Raw genomic sequence first — 13,989 nt, forward strand, 5'->3', positions numbered from 1 at the left:
ATTCCTTCTGAACAGGACTCCTTTATGCTTATCCCACGCATTTTTGAATTCCGTTACCGTTTTCATCTCCACCACCTCCCGCGGGAGGGCATTCCAAGTATCCACCACTCTCTCCATGAAAAAATACTTCCTGACATTTTTCTTGAGTCTGCCCCCCTTCAATCTCATTTCATGTCCTCTAGTTCTACCACCTTCCCATCTATGGAAAAGGTTCGTTTGCAGATTAATACCTTTCAAATATTTGAACGTCTGTATCATATCACCCCTGTTTCTCCTTTCCTCCAGGGTATACATGTTCAGGTCAGCAAGTCTCTCCTCATACGTCTTGTAACAAAAATCCCATACCTTTTTTGTAGCTTTTCTTTGCACCACTTCAAGTCTTTTTACATCCTTAGCAAGATACGGCCTCCAAAACTGAACACAATACTCCAGGTGGGGCCTCACCAACGACTTATACAGGGGCATCAACACCTCCTTTCTTCTGCTGGTCACACCTCTCTCTATCAGCCTAGCTTACCTTCTAGGTATGGAAAAGAAGTTTGACAACACTGCTATGGATGCAGAAGAATAGATTTTGGTTCTATCTTGGCTGTAAGTGTTTCTTTTCTTGGAGTGCCTGGCTCTTTCTTATTTGAATTGTAGTTCCCTTTCTCCCTGTTTTTCCTTGATTTCATTTTGTAAACTGTGGTCCAGAAAATTTTTAATAAACAATAAACCATTTTTTCTGAGGAAGCAGCAGTTGTGTTTTAGTCTTGGTGCTGTGATTTGAGTGAACAGTATCCTTTCTGATGTTTTATGATCCTTGATGTAGCCCATTTGGGTGAACCATAGCTATGTCAGAGCACAATTTCTAAGTTAAATAAACTCTGTTCAAATTACCTTTTGTTCTCTAGATTCTTGCTAGTGTTCTCTTTTGTTTTTGCTGTTGGGCATCCAAATGGCGGATGACAGTTAATGTGAACAAGTGCATGCATGTGGGAAATGGGAAGCCAAACTATAGCTACGTGATGCAAGATTCCACAATAGGAATCACCGCGCAGGAAAGGGATCTAGGTGTCATCGTTGATGATGTATTGAAACCCTCTGCTCAGTGTGCAGCGGTGGCTAAGAAAGCAAATAGGAATGTTAGGAATTATTAGAAAAGGAATGTAAAACAAAAGTGAGAATGTTATAATGCCTTTATATCACTCCATGGTGAGACCACACCTCAAATATTGTGTGCAATTCTGGTCACTGCATCTCAAAAAAAAAATATAACAGAATTAGAAAAGGTACAGAGAAGGGCGACGAAAATGTTACAGGGGATGGGATGCCTTCCCAATGAAGAAAGGCTAAAGCTGCTAGGGCTCTTCAGCTTGGAGAAGAGATAACTAAAGGGAGATATGGTAGAGGTCTATAAAATACTGAGTGGAGTGGAACAGGTAGACATGAATCATTTGTTTACTCTTTTCAAAAATACTAGGACTAGGGACATGTAATGAAGCTACTAAGTAGTACATTTAAAACAAACTGGAGAAAATATTTCTTCACTCAACTTGTAATTAAACTTGGGAATTTCATGCCAGAGAAGCAGTTAGCATAGTAGGATTTAAAAAAGGTTTGGATAATTTCAGTGGCGTAGCTAGGTGGGGCACCAGGGGAGCGGCCGTTCCCCTAAGTGGAGTTCGGCTGGCGCGGGTGCCTATTTTTTTCGTTGTGCAGCACTGAAAATGTACGCCGGCGGAAGTCCGCTCTCGCTCCCTCTGCGCCGTCAACCTGGCTGAACCTGGCTACACTTCTGGATAATTTCCCAAAAGAAAAGTCTATAAGCCATTATCTCTACTTCAGGAAGCATGTGAAAGCCTGACTCTTGAACCAGGTCTTTTTTTTTTTTTTTTTTTTTTTTAGTTTTAAATAATTTTATTGATGACCTATCACAAACAATACAATATTCATACGCTATGTTCAAGATACATCAGGAAACAAATGAACAACTTGTAATCATAACATAGGAGGTAGCCATCACTTTTCTCTTTAGCTTCCTCCCTCCTTACTCCCAGCTATTTCTCCCTTATCCGTACCTCTATATCCCTCCCCGCAACCCCCCGTCTGCCCTTCCTTACCCCTCTAATATTCCTCCCCCCTGTAACCTCCCTCCCCCCTTTGTCCACCCCCCTTCCAGGCAGCTACATATCTCCAATAGCCCAGGGAAATTGACCTATTCACTGTCCAAAACCCTTAGCTAACTTCGCTGGGTCCAAGTTCAGTCGATTAAGGATGGAAAGCATTAATATATGATTCCCATATTAAGTAGAATTTACGCTGTGTTTTGGGTTTATAATATGAATCTCGCAGCTCCATTAGTAGCAATGCATGCCACCTGTTGCGCCATTGCCAAAACGACGGTGCCTCTACATGTATCCAGTTAACTAAAATGCATTTTTTTCCCACGAGACACGCTTTAAAGATTAGCAGGTTATGACTAACGGTACCTTTCCCCTTCAGTAAGTGGACCCCCAAAAGGGCCGTCTCCGGTGTCAATGTCACCCTCCGCCCCAGGATTTTGCCTAAGAACTTCGCTATTTGCTCCCAGTAAGCGGATATTGCTGCGCAAGCCCATATAGCATGATAATAGTTATGATTGGGATCTCCGCACCTACCACAAGCTGATGATTCCGCCCTACCCATTTGATATAATCTCGACAATGAAGTGTATGCCCTGTAAATACTTCTTCCTTGGCATTCCCTCAATTCCACGCTACTAATCCGTCCCCTGATCTGCCTCAAGCTGCTCCTTAATACGTCTATACTAATCTGTTTCTGTATATCTGCCGTCCACTTCCTGGCCAACCTTTCGAGATTCTTTGGTGGTCTACTCATTAATAACCTTTTGTGCAACATTGAGATAGAAGCTGGATCAGTTGTTGGCGTATCAAAAAGTTCGTCAAATTTGGAGGTCACATCAACTTCCAAAAAGTGTGTAGGCAGCGTGAGAATGTAGTGAGAAACCTGTTTAAAGGCGTATGTATCTGCCCATGTATTAGAATTGAGATTCAAGGAGTCCATGGGTTTAAGGCGCCCATCCTTGTCTACAAAATCCTCTACCATGTGAAGTCCTTTATCACCCCAGCTCCGGATACGTTTATTCTCTAACCCTGGTTTAAAGTTTCCGTTACTTCTAATGGGTAGCAATCTACTAATATGTGCATCAAAGGACCAGAGCCTTGCCATCTCCCCCCATATCGTCCGCAACGGCTTCACCAACATACTTCTACGAATATAAATAGGCAGATCTAAAGCTTCAGCCTGCAGTACATAATTAAAATGCAGAGGTCGCAACCAATCCGCTTCCATCTGCAATGGGGTATACCGTGATTCTCCCTTTAGCCAGTCTCTCAGGTGTCGGATCATACAGGCTCTATTATACCACCATAGGTTCAATATGCCAAATCCCCCTCTATTCCACCCATCCATCAGATTTTCCATACTAATCTTTGAACCAGGTCTTTAACAGATGAAGTAAATGACACCAGCTGCACATATTATAGCAAGACATGTTTATCCACTCCTACTCTAGCCAAGATAATGTTCAAGCATCTTTCTGATCTCATCTGCAGCTCTCTTTACACTAGTCCCTTATTTTCTTACTCCTGTTACTCTATCCTATCTATGTATATGTTCCAGCTTTGCTTACACCCTATGCTGTCTATTAAAATGTTTACTGTGTATTGTGTTGACATTGTAATGTAGCATACAGTGCCATACTTTGTACTGTTGTTTGAATATTTTTACTGCTGTAATTGTCTGTTGCTTATGTTTGACTTGTTCATGCTGTATACTGCCTTGAGTGAATTCCTTCAAAAAGGTGGTAAATAAATAAATAAGATGGACTTGGGAAAATTCACGGCTTATTTAGCATAAAATCTATTTTACTGTTCTGGGATTTTGCCATATACTTGTGACCTGGATTAACCACTGCTGGAAACAGGATATTAGGCTTGATGGACCTTCAGTCTGTCCCAGAATGGCAAGCTTATATTCTTATGTTCTCTGTTTTTGCTGCCGATGGAATAGTATCTGACTCTCCTTTTGTGTGTGTTCCACCATTTTTTGTTCAGTCAAAAGAAGAAAAATGAAGAACCTCTCTTCTTAATTTAGTTTGTAGAGCTGGTCAGCAGGGCCACCCTGAGAGCTGTGCGAGAAGTGCAGCCACACAGGGTGCAATTGCTCCCTTTGTCTCCCTCTCTTGGCAGTAGCACAGTGGGTGGTGCAGGGGTGCAAGGAGGTGTGTCAGACAGGGTGAAATTCTGGTTCAGGACAGGGAAGGCTACTAAGGATGGCATCTGCAAGCTTTGTCCTTTTAAACCCTCAATCTACTTCATGGACAGTGTTTTTAAAGGTCACTTTTAAAGAGGTGACAGCTTTGTTGGAGAAGTGTAGCAAAGGAAATAGTGATATAGAAGCCTGTTTTCTTGAGGATGGTAGTATGTTCTGATGATCACATAAGTACATACGTTTTGCCATACTGGGAAAGACCAAAGGTCCATCGAGCCCAGCATCCTGTTTCCAATCCAGGTCACAAATACCTGGCAAGATCCCAAAAACGTACAAAACATTTTATACTGCTTATCCAAGAAATAGTGGATTTTCCCCAGTCCATTTAATAATAGTCTTTGGACTTTTCCTTTAGGAAGCCGTCCAAACCTTTTTAAAACTCGCCTAAGCTAATCACATGCTCTCTTGGCTTACCTCTACTTGTTAGCTCCCTGCTTAAAGAAATCAAATTTAGACTCCATTTGTATGAAGAACCATGCTCTGTTTCCAATCTTCCCTTTTTGGCAAAATGGTCTAGTCCTCCTTGTTAAGATATTGTTTGTAAAGGGGAAAGAGCTGTGGTCATGCAACTAGATTTTCTGTGGCTTTTGATCTAGTTGATCACCCATAAGACTAACTACTTTAGGGATGGTGGTAAGATACCCATATGACTATCTTCCTTCCTGGTGAATCGATTTCAAGAAATGAAGTGTCTGATTCAGTTATAAGATCCCTGTTTTTTTGCTTAGATGGTTCCTCAAGGTACCCAATAGGTGTAATGATGATCTAGGGCCCCTTGCAATATTTATAATGCTGCATTTATTTCTGGATTACTGTGTGAGTTGTGTTCTTGAGTAACTGTTTTGTAAGATTTTGTATTACTCCACAATATGCCTTGTCCTGGAGAGAGTTTATGTTGCTATCAAAGAGATGAAACCAGGATCAGGTAGGCATATACAGTGCACTCCATTTAAGTGCACGTCGGATAAGCGCATGCTCTGTTTAACTGCATGCCGTACTTCGGTCCCGTTTTTGGCGCCATCAATTTCTATGGGGACAAACTTCGTTTTAGCGCACCACTGACAAGTTCGCTTATATGCATGGTTTAAGACCGCTCCTCTGCAGGAAAGACTCTGCATAAGCGCATGTACGGAATATGGAAGCCGATTGGTGCGTGACAAAGGGGCGGTAAATTTGAAATCTCATTGTTTAACTGCCACAGGCAGAAAAAGCGAAAGAATGTTGTTAGAGTGTACACTGGAGTCGTCGTCGTCGCACAACTGTAAATAACACTGGCTGAACGAATAGAAGTTCTTAAAAAATTAGAGAACAAAGTCAAGCATCTATTGCTAAAGAATATGGTGTCAATCCCAGTCAAATTTCACATATCTTGAAGCAGAAAGACCAGCTTCTGGAAGACTGGCAAAACAATACAAATCCACACCGGAAACGTAAATGGGTGGGAAAAGCTGAGGATGTAGAAGATGCTCTTCTTCGGTGGTTTTCTCAAGTCAGGAGCAGACAGTTTCCTGTCAGTGGTCCTCTGCTTATGGAGAAAGCTAATCAGCTAGCTGAAAGTCTTGGACTAACTGAATTCAAAGCCACTGCTGGATGGTTGGAAAGATGGAAGGAGAGGAACGACATAAAATTCAAGAAACAGCATGGTGAGAAACAAGACACTGATGACTTTAGTGCTGAAAATTGGGTTGTTTCAGTTCTTCCTACCATCTTGAATGAGTTTGCACCTCGTGATATTTTCAATGGTGATGAAAATGGTCTCTACTGGCGAGCGATTCCTGATGGAACACTTGCATTCAAACAAGCCGAAACTAGAGGAAGTAAAACTTCGAAGGACCGACTGACGATCCTCTTCTGCTGCAATATGGATTGGAGTGAGAAGTTGGAACCACTCGTCATTGGAAAGAGCAAATAGCCCCGTTGCTTCAAGAATGTTAAGCAACTTCCTGTGTCATACGAGGCTAACGCAAATTCATGGATGACTGGGGAAATTTGGAAGCAGTGGCTAAAGAAGTTAGACACTAGAATGCAGGCACAAAAGCGTCAGATTTTGTTGCTTTGTGATAATTGTGCTGCACACAGTGATGATGTCAGGCTGTCTAACGTCAAGGTGGTCTTCCTGCCACCAAACACTACCTCTCTGATCCAACCTATGGATCAGGGCATAATAGCCAATTTCAAACAACATTATCGGGCTCTTGTGCTATGTCGTCTGATGAGCGTTATGGATGACCAGACTGGCAAAGATAAATGTGCTGTTGAACTGGCTCGTAAACTATCACTGTTGGATTCCCTACATATGCAGAAAGAAGCCTGGAATCATGTTACACAGGCAACCATTGTGAACTGCTACAAGCAGGCAAGCTTTTTTAGGAATGTGGAGAGGGACGAAACAGATGCAGCTCTTGCAAACGTGTCAGATGAACAGGCTATTGACATCCCAGCCGGTGTTACTGAAGAGGAGTTTCATCACTACGTAGCTGCTGATTACAATCTACAAACAGCTGACGACAGCATTGACGTCGAGATATGCACCTACACGCAGGCAACGGCTGATGATGAAACAGATGATGAAATGAGCAGTGAGGCACATGCTGACAAAATTCAACAACCTCCTGTCACTTTTGCAAGAGCGCTGGAGAGTCTCAACACCTTGTGGGCCTATCTGGAGGCCACTGGATGTCAGTGCTATGACAGTTTTTAACCGTCTGGCAGACAGTCTGTGGAACTCACAGACACAAGAGTGTACAGAGGACTATGACTGATTACTTCAAGTAAGCCTAACGTCAGTTAATGGAGACTGTATAACGTCAGTTAACGGAGACTGTATACCGTACATATGTTTATCAGATGTCAAGCTTCTTTGGGTCACAACGGTTAAGTGCACGTTCCGGTTAACTGCATGTATTTCTTTGGTCCAGACCCTTGCACTTAAGCGGATTGCACTGTATATATATATATATATATATTTTTTTTTTTTTTTTTTTGTATGGTGAGTTCTAGGAGGAAGTGTCCTAGTTCTACTTTTCACCAATTGTTGACAGAGGGGGAATTCTGTAGATGCAATTACACTACAGTGGCCCAATGTGCAGGGTCAGGGATCAGTATTTTTCATATTAGAGTTCTAGGCTGCATAATTTAACAACTTGCTACAATTTTTCCTGAATGTAGCCACAAATTGCAAACTTTTAATTTCTTTATTATATAGCTTGGGAACATAAATTGCCTTCTTTCTTGATGGGGCAAACCCAAACCTCTACCCAGTGTTCTGAGTGAAGGGCCCCTCCTTTACTTCCTACTCCCTAAGCAGAACTCTGAAGCAGCCCTCTCTTTTGGGTTCCTGGAGGGCATGCCATCTAATCTCTTGCTTCCAGCATGAGATTGCCTTTACATGCCTTGAGGAGAGGGGGAAGAAAGGGAATGTATAGCTGAAGGTTCACCTAGGGTGTCAGTTACCCTTGGGCTGGCTCTGATTTTGCCCTCACACATTCTCCACATGTCTCTCCTTCTGCTCAAAATTTTCCTCTCTCCATTCCACTCAGGCTTTGTCCAGCATCTCCTACTCCTTGTAACCTCCTTGTGCTCTGCCCAGTGTCTCTATCCGACACCTTCTTCTCAGTATTTATTTCTTCACTATGTTTTTGCCAGCATCTCCCTATTTCCATTCTCTCACTCATCATTCTCCTTCATCCTACTCCCATTATTTCTGTTTTTACTTCTCCCTCCTTCTTACCCCCATTATCCCCCTTCCCAATTGACTTAACTTTAAAGTTCTGTCCTACCAGTAGCAATTTTGGAGTGAGACAGAGGCTCCCTCACTCTCTCCTTGGAGGGTGGTAGTGGCAGTAGTTGTGGTCGCTCCCACTACTGGCTCTATCAAGGGCTCAAGTGTAGCACTACTAGGAAGTTCTGGCAATACTCCACCTTCTCAGCAGCTAGCATGTGGGTAGAGGCTGTTCATACAATATTTGTCCATGAACTGACTACTGAGAAGGGGAAGAATCACTGCATGCAGAAGTTATTAGCATTGGAGGCAGATAGCATACCTATGCCTGGGTTGAAGTATCAGCTATCAATGGTGAAGGGTGTTCTTCACTCACCAGTCACAGTTTGCACTCAAAATAACTACATGTGGCTTATGAAATGCTGATTGTTCATCCTTGCATTAGGGATTGAGCCTCTGGGATTGGTTTAGGAATTGCTGGAAGGTCCTGATTACAAGCTGCTGCCAATATCCTGTGTCCTTTTCCCTAATAGCCACTTTTTTAGTTGATTTGATTTTGCTATTTCCCTCATTTCACCTCTTTGTTCTAACCTCCAAAATCCTTCCCAGTCCTTACTCTCCTTCTTGTCACCTTTTGACTACTTTCAAGCTGTCCAACTCTCATTCTCATCCCCTTCTCAGCTTTCCTATTCTTCTCCTGTCTCTCGCTCTTTAACCAGCCAATTCCCTCCCCTCCTATTTCTTATTCCCTTCTAATGTCCACAGCCCTGTCTCTTACTGCTCACTCATATCCCGCACTCAATCATTCAGTTCTTACTCTCAGTCTCCAACTAATCTCCAAGTCTTCACTGTCCTACCATCAATAAGTCTCTACTTTGCTTCCCAATCCTTGCATTCCCACTCTTCCAAGTCTCCACTCAAGCCCCCAGATCCAACCCAATCCCCGAAAGCTTGCTATTCCTCTCTTCCTCTTGTTCTGATATCCCTACTTTTCCAATTTCCCTCTCAGCCTCTCTCACTATTCTTGCCATCCCTGAATTGCCACTCTCCCAAGTTCTCCCTCAATATCTCAATTTCCACATATACCGATCACCCAATCACAGAGTGCCTGCTACCCCCATCTCTAAATCTACTATTTGCACTTAGTAATTGTCATTTCGTTTCCACCCAAGATGTTCATTCATTCGGATTGTTACCTAGATATCCATGCAACACTTTCCTGCTTATTTTCGAAAGAGAAGGACACCCATCTTTCGACACAAATCGGGAGATGGGCGTCCTTCTCGCAAGGTCATCCAAATCTGCATAATCGAAAGCCGATTTTTTGACACCCTCGACTGCTTTCCGTCACAGGGACGACCAAAGTTCACGGGGGCATGTCGGCAGAGTAGCGAAGGCGGGACTGGGGCGTGATTTGGAGATGGTCATCCTCGGCTGATAATAGAAAAAAGAAGGGCGTCCCTGACGAGCACTTGGCCAAATTTACTTGGTCCATTTTTTTTCACGACTAAGCCTCAAAAAGGTGCCCCAACTGACCACCGGAGGGAATCGGGAATGACCTCCCCTTACTCCCCCAGTGGTCACTAACCCCATCCCACCATAAAAAACAAGTTTAAAAATACTTTTTTGCCAGCCTCTATGCCAGCCTCAAATGCCATACTCAGGTCCATCGCAACAGTATACAGGTCCCTGGAGCAGTTGTAGTGGGTGCAGTGTACTTCAGGCAGGCGGACCTGGGGGGCTCAGCACCCAAGGTAAGGGAGTTATGCACCTGGGAGCAATTTCTGAAGTCCACTGCAGTGCCCCGTAGGGTGCCCGGTTGGTGTCCTGGCATGTGAGGGGGACCAGTGCACTACAAATGCTGGCTCCTCCCACGACCAAAGGGCTTGGATTTGGACGTTTTTGAGATAGACGTCTTTGGTTTCCATTATCGCCGAAAACCGAGGCAACCATCTCTAAGGTCGACCTAAATGTCAAGATTTGGGCATGCCCGACCGTATTATCAAAACAAAAGATGGACATCCATCTTGTTTCGATAATATGTGTTGCCCCGCCCCTTCGCGGCACTGTCCTTAGAGTTGAGCGTCCTTAGAGATGGTCGTCCCCGTTCGAAAATGCCCCTCTTTGTGTCAAGAACTTGATCCCAGATGAACATTATTTGTTTGTTACCAGAATTTCAGCATTCAGATGATAAACATCTCCAAGATCCCATACACTGATGATCTTAAATGAACAAACTTTTCCAACTTGCAGGCAAGACAAATTCCACTCAATATTGAGTCAGTCATGGGCACTGCTGATGTTACAACTTGATATTCAATGCCAGGCCATTTCCGGCAACTGGTATTGAATATCCAGTTTCATTTGATGGCAGCAACTTAACCGGTTAAGCTAATATTCACTACTAACTGGTTAAGTGTTTAGCACGTAAGATCAGGCTGCTCCTGGCCAGTTAAACAGAGTATTAGCACCTAAATGCGGATATTCGCAGGAGAGAAACCAGTTATCCACTAACCAGCTACATCACGTGACATAACTGGTTAAACGTGGATATTCAGCTATAAACTGGTTATGATTTGCGGTTAAATGGGCTGCTAAGCACTTAACTGGTTGGCGCTGAATATTAGCTTAACCAGTTAAGTTGCGGCAGCCAAAAATGAAACTGGATATTCAATGCCAGTTACTGGATATGACTCAGCACTGAATATCTGGTCTGAGCGCCAACGTTGGGCAATCATCGTGCAGCCCAGTGCCAGCTGAATATCGGGGTGTTACAGATTATCATATCCCATGTCTGTTGCATACAAAACTGCACACGTAGAAGGGTATATAGAACTAAGGTAATGCCATCTCTGAATCACAGCACAGATTTAAATATAAGTTTAGAAAGGCGGGGACCTCACATGAGCAAGAAGCTCAAGTGTTACGAATAGTCTTGAATTCCTCTTTATCTTTTGAACCTCAGGTAAATAACTCGTAACATACGGTATTGAAGCCAAACATATTCCGCATCCAGAGATCCTCCTGACCCTCCAACAACAATGGATACAGAACAGAGCAAGGACATTTCCCCATAAAACTCATCATACAAAGAAATTTTGGTTTCTAGTGTAATCTCAATAACAGACATATTATTTTTGTGAGGCTCACTTTGCCTTACTATTTTAGCATATGGTATTATTTCAGTTGAATTACTGTAATACCATTTATTCTGGAATATCAGCTAAGACTTGGAAGAAGCTTCAGTTATTACAAAATAAAGTGTTGGACAAATTTATGCACACATTAGGTATGATCATGCTATTTATGAACCTTCATTAGCTCCCTGTTCCAGTGCATATAGAGTTTAAATGATCATGTTTGGTTTTTACGGTTTTTAATGAGCTTGCACCTATCCATCTATCTAATGTGATTGATATTCCTTTTGGGAGACGCACTATCAGACCTTTAAACTGCTATTTATTGAACTTTACCTCTTTTAAACATGGTCATATGAAGATATTAGAAGGCTCTTTTCCATTTCAGGCAGCCCAGGTTTGGAATGGTCTATTATCCTATATAATAATTTGCACCTCCAACATTCTACGTCTGGATGCCTGGGGTCGTAACATCCATTCCCACTCATTGCCCCGCCCTTGCGTCAAAATGTAATGACGTCAGAGGGCGGAACAATGAGGGGGAAGGGGACGCTGAAGGCGAGATGATGTCAGGAGGAGAGAATCACGGGACATCGAGAGGAGGGAGGGAGGACGGGAAGGGGAGGGCAGGGCAGAGGCGAATTGATGGACATGGATGGGAGGACAGTCATAGGTGCCCCGTATAAGAGGCTTGGGAAGGCTAAGCCTCCCTAGCCCAACTGTGACCTTCCCCTGGCTGCTGCCCCCCAAACGCAGGGCTGCCTGGCGCAGCAGCGCTGCAGCCAGGCAGCTCTCGGACAGTCCCTCCGCTCCTTCCCGCCCTCAGCTCCCCGATCGACAGCCCTCCTCTCCGTTCCTCCCCCCCTTGTGCATGTTTAACCCTTTTACTTTCAGGCGCAATGACGGCAATGAAGAGGATAACACAGCTTCTCCCTTCCCTCACACAGTGTCCCGCCATCTGTGATGATGCATTTCCTGTTTCCGCGAGGGCGGGACACTGTGTGAGGGAAAGGAGAAGCTGTCTTGTCCTCTTCACTGTCGTCGCTGCGCCTGAAAGTAAAAGGGGCATGGGGGGGGGGGGGGAAGAACGGAGAGAAGGGCTGTCAGGGAGCTAAGGAAGGGAAGGAGGATCGCTGGACATGGATGGGAGGGCAGGGGGAGAGAAGAGATCGCTGGAATTGGAGAGGAGGGCAAGGGGAGAAGAGATCGCTGGACAGGACAGGAGGGGAGGGCAGGGGAGAGAGGAGAATTGCTGGACATGGATGGATGGAAGGGAGGGCAGGGGAGAGAGGAGAATTGCTGGACATGGATGGATGGATGGAGGGGGCAAGGGAGAGAGCAAATTTGCTGGATATGGATGGATGGAGGAGAGGGCAGGGGAGAATGGAGAGTTGCTGGACATGGATGGATGGAGGGGAAGGCAGGGGAGAGGAGAATTGCTGGACATGGGTGTATGAATGGGGGCAGGGGAGAGAGGAAATTTGCTGGATATGGGTGGATGGAGGAGAGGGCAGGGGAGAATGGAGAGTTCCTGGACATGGATGGAGGGGAAGGGAGGGCAGAGGAGAGAGGAGAATTGCTGAACATGGATGGATGAATGGAGGAGGCAGGGGAGAGAGGAAATTTGCTGGATATGGGTGGATGGAGGAGAGGGCAGGGGAGAATGGAGAGTTGCTGGACATGGATGAATGGAGGGGAGGAAAGTCAGGAAGGAGATGCACATGGATGGAGGGGAGGGAAGAGAGGAGAAATGCTGGACATTTATTTATTCATTTCCAAAAAACATCAAATGTAGAAACTACTACTACTACTACTTGACATTTCTAAAGCGCTACTAGGGTTACGCAGCGCTGTACAATTTAACTTAGAAGGACAGTCCCTGCTCAAAGGAGCTTACAATCTAAAGGACAAATGTACAGTCAGTCAAATAGGGGCAGTCTAGATTTCCTGAAATGTATAAAGGTTAGGTGCCGAAAGCAACATTGAAGAGGTGGGCTTTGAGCAAGGATTTGAAGATGGGTATGGAGGGGGCTTGGCGTAAGGGCTCAGGAAGTTGATTTCAAGCATAGGGTGAGGCGAGGCAGAATGAGAGGAGCCTGGAGTTGGCGGTGGTGGAGAAGGGTACTGAGAGGAGGGATTTGTCCTGTGAGCAGAAGTTACGGGCGGGAACGTAAGGGGAAATGAGGGTAGAGAGGTAATGAGGGGCTGCAGACTGAGTGCATTTGTAGGTAAGAAGGAGAAGCTTGAACTGTATGCGGTATCTGATTGGAAGCCAGTGAAGTGACCTGAGAAGAGGGGTGATATGAGTATATCGGTTCAGGCGGAATATAAGACGTGCAGCAGAGTTCTGAACAGATTGAAGGGGGGATAGATGGCTAAGTGGGAGGCCAGTAAGGAGTAGGTTGCAGTAGTCAAGGCGAGAGGTAATGAGAGCGTGGACGAGAGTACGGGTGGTGTGCTCAGAGAGGAAAGGGCGAATTTTGCTGATGTTAAAGAGAAAGAAGCGACAGGACTTGGCTATCTGCTGGATATGCGCAGAGAAGGAGAGAGAGGAGTCGAAGATGACTCCGAGGTTGCGGGCAGATGAAACAGGGAGGATGAGGGTGCCATCAACTGAGATAGAGAGTGGAGGAAGAGGAGAAGTGGGTTTTGGTGGAAAGACGATAAGCTCGGTCTTGGACATGTTCAGTTTCAGGTGGCGGTTGGACATCCATGCAGCAATGTCGGATAAGCAGGCCGATACCTTGGCCTGGGTCTCCGCGGTGATGTCTGGTGTGAAGAGATATAGCTGGGTGTCATCAGCATAAAGATGATACT

The 13,989-nt window shown here is 44.6% G+C and overlaps 1 protein-coding gene across 1 annotated transcript in view; it reads right to left on the reverse strand.

Moving 5' to 3' along the window:
* The window catches only part of LOC115461128 (alcohol dehydrogenase 1-like), a 110,204-nt gene that overhangs the window by 63,161 nt on the left and 33,054 nt on the right, over positions 1-13,989 (reverse strand). The gene's annotated exons all lie outside the window — the stretch shown is intronic.

Source organism: Microcaecilia unicolor, chromosome 2 (genome assembly GCF_901765095.1).
Source record: "Microcaecilia unicolor chromosome 2, aMicUni1.1, whole genome shotgun sequence".
Lineage (NCBI taxonomy): Eukaryota > Metazoa > Chordata > Amphibia > Gymnophiona > Siphonopidae > Microcaecilia > Microcaecilia unicolor.